The sequence below is a fragment of the Marmota marmota genome, unplaced genomic scaffold (genome assembly GCF_001458135.2).
Source record: "Marmota marmota marmota unplaced genomic scaffold, marMar, whole genome shotgun sequence".
NCBI lineage: Eukaryota > Metazoa > Chordata > Mammalia > Rodentia > Sciuridae > Marmota > Marmota marmota.
In genome coordinates, this window is record NW_025999842.1 from 16378945 (window position 1) to 16386401 (window position 7457).

General features: G+C 35.7%; 1 pseudogene; it reads left to right on the top strand.

The window, feature by feature from the left end:
* Positions 1-3583: 3583 nt before the first annotated feature.
* Positions 3584-7457, top strand: part of LOC107151704 — a 5804-nt pseudogene continuing 1930 nt past the window's right edge.

Here is a 7457-nt window from a genome sequence, read left to right on the forward strand (position 1 = left end):
CTGAGGAAGTGTTCTGTACTAAAGAAACTGAAAATACTTGATGTCTAAATGTGATATGTGATCCTGAACCAGGTTTTTTTTTTTTTTCCTTTTCCTTTTGGTGTAAAGACATTTAGGGGACCCTTGATGAAATTTTAATAAGGTTATTACATTAAGAGTAATATCATAAAATAATTATATCATTTTTAACTGATTTTTTATCATTTTATCATAGTACATAAGAAAGTACCCTTGAATTTACAAAATACACACTGAAGTATTTTGGTAAAGGAGTCCAGTACATGTAACACTATAAATAATTTCAGAAAAGAATTGATATCTCCACCCTCCATCTTACATACAAAGGAAATGATAAAACAAATACGCTGAAATAGTAACATTTGAGGAAACGTGTGTGTGTGATTAAAAAAAGAGTGTATTTTTCTTTAAGTCTAAAATTATTTAAAAAAAAAAACATCAAAAGGGATCCTAGCCAATGATAGGTGTCAGGGAAAAAAAAAAAAACCCATATTGACTGCGAAACTGATGTGACTCCATTTTTTTGAAAACAGCTTCTACCTCAAGCCTGTCCAGAGGGAGGGGGCGTGACCCTTGTCCTTGGAAAAACCCACAGAGCTTCCTAGGCACATAGTCACCCAGCTGAGTTGTTTGTCTGCAAATAATAGGAGAGATCTGCAGTACCAGGTATCCCTGACTCAGGCTAGGTGAGGACCCATAGCAACCACCTAACAACCACCAATCAGCATGAGAAGGGAAAATACCTGGGATGCCAGATGATCCCCCAGTAGTCTTGGTGGTTGACAATATGTTAGGAAACCATGTAGTTTGTACACCCCTCATGGATTAAAGCAATCAGTTCAAACAAATCCCTCTTTTGTACTAACCAATAACCCTTACCCAAATTTTTGTCACCAGTGAATGTGCTAGTCAATGTTAAGAGTTGTTGTTTGACTTTCCCATGATGTGAAATAATTTGCTGTGTGATGTTGTGACGTATAGAGTGTCCCCCCAAACCTATAAAATATCACTGAACAAAGGACAGGGACTCACTCCTCGGGACCACTGCATCAGAAACGGTTGTGAGTCCAGGCTTGAGCTTGCAATAAAGACTGTTGTGTAATTATATCAGATTTATCTCCTGGAGGTCTATTGGGGTCCCAGGAATCCGGCATTACGACTGCAAGAGCCAATTCTTCAAGGACATCTCAGGACTTGATGGAGTGAGCCGAATAAGAACAGACCTCATGTTTGCCAGCCACCACTTCATGGGGAGTGGATATAAAGTGACCTCGTTGAGTGGAACAGCCACTTCAGAGGCCAAGAAAAGCTGAAAGAGCACCAGATTTCTCAAACTCATACCACAGCCTCTTTTCAATAGTCTACAAATGCTTCACACACTCTACCTTGGAGACTGGCAAGGTAACAAAGGGAAACTAGAACAGATTTAATAACAACTTGAAGGTGATAGTTTAAGCTAACGAGGATAATAACATGACAAAACATGTCTTGTTTGCCTGGCAAACTTTCTTTCCTATTTATTTAATTTTGTAGTTGTAGATGGACAGAATACCTTTATTTTATTTTTACGTGGTGCTGAGAACTGAACCCAGTGCCTCACACATACTAGGCATGTATTCTGCCACTGAGCTACAGGCCCATCCCGCAAACTTTCCTCTTTTCCAGTAAGTAGGAAACATCTGAAGAACATTATCTCAAGTATAGAAAATGAAGAAGTCATACCTTCTCTGCATTTAAGAACAAAGTTTAGAATGTATTATTCTTTTATGTCACTTTGATCTTTTAAAACATTTTCTGCAGTTCCCTGAATCAGTTTCACACAAGGTCTGTGTCTTTATTTGGCTTATTTGGACTTTCCATTTCATGTTACTCATGTTCCTCACATGCCTGATAATTTGGGCCAATCATGCATATTTAAAAACTAATTTGTCATTTAGGTGAGCAGGTACAAAGTTTCAGTTATATAGAACAAATAAATCTGGAAATACTAACATATAACAATGAGGATTATAGTCACTAATGTATATTATTTACTGAAATTTGCTAAGAGAATTGATTTGGGGTACTTTTACTACACACAGACATGTACACACATGCGTGCATGCACACAAACAAAGGCAACTTTATAAAATGATGGATATATTAATTTATTGAACTGTAGTAATCACCTTGCTATGTTTATGTATACCAAGGTAAAAACATCAAAACAACATGTGGTATGCCTTAAAATGTATGCAACAAAATGATTTTAAATATTAAAAAAATAAGTACATGTTTTTGTTCTATTGGAGACTTGATATGAATCTAGTTTGAGACTGTGAAACTTTTGGGGGGATTAGATTGTAAGCTTTATAAATAGGAATTGAGAAAATTTTAGACACAGATAACTGATCAGATAACTGGTCATCAAGGTACTTAGCTTTCTAATTGATAAAATGAGAAGAAATTTACTTTGAGAGTCAACACAAAATCCTTAGCTTGCCCCGTAAGAACAATACAAATTCTTGAGAAAAGAGCACATTCTTTGATTGTTTGAATTTTTTTTCCACAAGGGTTACACCAGGCTGCTTTATATTTTGTATACTGATATAAGGAAGAGAGTGACATTTAATTTACAAAGTCAATTTGGTTTTCAATTCTCACTTTTTATATCAATGTTTCATATATCCCAACAACACTGAGTTAGGCATGCCTCCTTGTTTTCTTTTTCCTTTTCTGCAAGACACACTCTGGACCAAGATACTTTTCACTACCCTTTTCTAATAGCACTCTTTTTTAAAAAAAAATTGTCATTATTTTTACAGAAATACATAAAATGCCCTTATACTGACAGCCTCTTTTTTTGTTAGTTCTATTTTTGTTCTGTTACTATGATTTTGATGATGTGGAATCTTAATACAGAAATAGGCAAAATCTTTTAAATATATGCTCATGCTAATATTATTTCAATTTATAAAATATTTAAATGACTTCAGATAAAAATCACATACTTCAGATTTCTTTCTAGGTGTCATTTGTAATTATCTTCCATACCACTTAATTCTGCTCTAATTAGGATCACCATATATAATTCTAATTCTGCCAGGAAAAGTCCCAGCTGCATCTGATGGTTCAGCTTGATTATGAAATGCACTTTCTTTCACTTTAGAATAGGCTTCCAGTGAGGATGATAAATTGTATACCACTTTACTTTAAGAAACTTGCAGTACTTTTCCCATCTCCTTAATTTTCCCACACATTTATGTAACTCCATTGATATTGCTCACCCTGAATCAGATTAGTTATCAGAGACATCCTTAATTTCCTCACAGTCCTTTCATCTTCATGGTTCTTCCTAATCAGATTTATGTGTCATGGCTTTTACTATGTATCAGGCAGTGTTTTAGGTGTTTGGAAAACAGAGATGAATAGAACTTTTTCTATGGCTTGTTTGCAAAAGAACATACACAAAATAATATTGGATCCGCTTTTTTATATAGTAGAAGGAAATGCATAATTGTTTTCAAAATACAAAGATGAAGAGCCTGACTCATTCTGTCCAATAAGGTAGCTGGACTCTTGAGTTATGCATCAGTTATTACCTGATTGTGCTTACGTTTCACTAGACAAGAAGGCAAAAGATAAGGTAAAGCATTAAAACAGCATCTTCATCCGGAATTACTATAAGGTTACATCAATCAAAGCAGTGTGGTGTTGCTGAAAGAACAAAGAGATCAGAGGAACAGAATAAAGAGCACAGAGAGACTCACTGACAAAGGAGCATAGACAATACAGTGCAACCCAGGTAGTATTTTCAATAAATAGCACTGGCACAACTGGAAACTAATGTGCTCAAAAAACGAATCTAGACCCAAACTTTATGCACTCCACAAAAATTAATTCAAATAGATCACAGAATTCAAGGTTAGAAGCAAAGTATAGAACCGCTCAAAGATTTGAAAACAAAAAATGGAAAAAATAGCTATGTAACATTGAGTTTGACTCCTTAGGTACACCACTAAAGGCACAATATATGGACTAAATACTTGGTAAAATGGACTCAGTCAAAATTTAAAAATAAAAATGCTACTTTGCTAGAGAATGAACAGAATGAAGACAAGTCACAGAAAAGGATAAAATAGGGACCAAAGACTTTCCTAAACAATAACTGCCGCAGTCCGGCTGCAGCAAAATAACCGGGGGGTGACTAAGAACTTGTGTAGATTGATACAGCAGGAGTGGAAGCCGTTTATTGTAGGACAACAGAGGTATTTATACATTTTACACAGCTTATCTTAATTAGCATAAACTAGATACATCAGTCAACCAATAAGGAATCTCCACACTTAATGGCTCGCTGGCATTACTTCACAAACCACTCCCTCTGGCATTTTGCCAGGCGCCATCCAGACTTGTTTACAGACTCTAACATTTCTCTGGCAAAATGCCAGGCACCATCCTGACTTGTTTACAGACTCTAACAAATAACTCTCCTACAAAATAAATAAAGAGCTCTTTAAAGTCAACAGTATGAAAATAAAACACCCCAAGTAATATAAATGGATCACAGTCTTAACAGATACTTTGCAACAAAAGATATAGGGATGGTAAATAAGCATATGAAAATATGTTCCACATCATATGTCATTAGGGAAAATACAGTAAGTTGGCCAAATGAAGAAGGCTGCATTTGAAAATTCTGGCCACAATAATTTCTGGTGAGAATATTGAACAACAAGAACTCTCATACATTGCTGTTCGGAATGGAATATGGTACAGTCAATTTGTCAGAATTTAGCAATTACTTCCAAAACTCTTACTATTATTATCCAGCGATTTCGCTTCTTGACATTTACCCAGCTCATCTGAAAACTTATGTCCACACTAATACCTGGACATTGATGTTTAAAGTAATTTGATTTATAATTGCCAAAACTTGGAAGGAACCAAGTATATGCTATGGTATGACTGTTGATGTTTTCCCCTGAATTCTTATATTGAAACCTAATCAGAAAGGTATTATTTCATGAGCACAGACCCTCATGGATAGAACAACTGCTTTTATAAAAGAGCCCCCAGAGAACTGACATAACTTTTTGCCACATGTAAGGACACACAAAAAAAGTGTAGTTCACATCAAAATACCTAACTTTAAATTATACTACAAAATAAAACAATAACAATGACAACAACACACACACACACACACACACACACACAAAATCCTGCATTATCTGGCATAAAAACAGACACAGAGTCTGATGGTACAGAATAGAAGACACAGAGACAAACCACACAGAGTCATGATCCTTTACAAAGGTGCCAAAAATGTACATTGGAGAAAAGCCAGTCTTTTAAATAAATGATACTGGGAAAACTGGTTATACATAAATAGAAAAATGAAACTAAACCTTTATCTTTCACCCTATATGAAAATAACTAAAAATGAATCAAAGTCTTTGGAATGAGACAGAAACTCTGCAACTCTTAGAATAAAATGTAAGGTCAACATTCCAGTTTTAGGCCCAGGCAATGACTTTCTCAATAGGATCTCTAAAGCTTCAGAAATAATGCCAAGAGCTAATAAATTGGATGGCATCAAATTACAAACTTCTGCACAACAAAGGATCATCATACTATAGTGATACATGGATAGCCATGTTTATAGCCGCACAATTCACAACAACGAAACTATGGAACCAACCTAGGTATTCATCAATGGATGAACTTCTAAAGAAAATGTGGTATATATACACAAAGGGGTTTTATTCCACCATAAAGAAAAATAAAATTTTGTCATTTTCAGGAAAATGGATGGAACTAGAGATAATTATGTTAAGTACAATAAGCCAAACTTAGAAGCCAAGTGTCACATGTTTTCTCATATGTGGAAGCTAGAAAGGAAAAATAAAAATAAAAGGGTGTGGGGAGGGAATCTCAAAAAAATCAATGGGAATTCAGTGAGAGGAAAGACGTCAGGGAAGAGGACAAGGAGAAAGGAAAGAATTGCTGGGGAGTGACATCGGCAAATTATACCGTTATATTGTGTGCACGCATGAATTTGTAACAACACATTATAACATTATGTAGAACTAAAATGCACCAGCAAAGATGTGGGAAAAATAAAAAAGAATAAATTTTTAAAAAGGAAGTCCCATCCATGAAAGGAAACTGGCAATCATCAGATATTGAATCAGCCAGTGTCTTGATAAAATAGGGCTTTCCCTCCTCCAAACTATGGAAAAAATTTTCTTTTGTTTCCATACCATCCAACTTATGTCATTTTGTCAGTGCAGCCTGAAAAGACCAAGAAAATGTCTTTCAGTAGGTGAATGGATAATAAATGTTGATACATTCAGACAATGGTGTAGTATTCCCTGCTAAAAAGAAAGGAGTTACCCATCCATGAAAACATATAAAAGAAACTTAATTGAGCATTACTTAGTGAAATAAGTCAATCTGGAAAGATTACATACTGTATGATTCCAATTGTATGGCATTCTGAAAAAGCAAAAGTATGGAAATAGATCATTGGTTACAAGGAGTTTGAGAAGAGGAAGGGAAAAACAAACACAACACAGGATAGAGTACTGGTGTATACATGTCATCGAATATTTGTACAAGCTCATACAATGTGCAACACCAAGAGTGAACTTTTTATTAAAATGTGAGCTTTGGGTAATGATGTGTCAATCATTGTAAATTAATCAGTTGTAACAAATGGATGTGTGATAGCAGCAGTATAAAGGAAATCTGTGTACCTTCCTCCTAATTTTACTGTAAACCTCAAACTGCTCTAAAAAAGTAGTCTTAAGCCAGGCATGGTGTCACATGCTTATTATTCCAATGACTCAGGAGGCTCAGGCAGGAGGATCACAAGTTTGAGGCTAGCCTTAGCAACTTAGCAAGACCCTGTCCCCAAATAAAAAGTAAGTATCAGTGAGCACAGGAGAGCAAAAATGAAAAGATGGATATCATAGAGGTGCAAAATGAAGGGTGATCTGAGGAGGAGTCAGAATCAGAGTCTGAGTAGAGTACATGGACAGTGAACATCAGTTGGAATATGTTTTAGTCAGCTTTTTCACTGCTGTGACTAAAGGACCTGACCAGAGCAACTGTGGAAGAAGAAAAGTTTATTTGAGGGCTCATGGTTTCAGAGGTCTTAGTCCATAGAACATCGGCTCTGTTTCTTGGGAGCAAGATGAGGCTGAAAATCATGGCAGAGTGTGTGGCACAGGAAAGAAGCTCTCATCATGGTGATCAAGAAGCCAACAGAGGGCTGGGGATGTGGCTCAAGGGGTAGCGTGCTCGCCTGGCATGCATGCTGCCCAGGTTTGATCCTCAGCACCACATATAAACAAAGATGTTGTGTCAGCTGAAAACTAAAAAAAAATAAAATAAAATATTAAAAAAAAGAAGCAGAGATCTCTACTTGTCAGATTCAAATATATATATATATA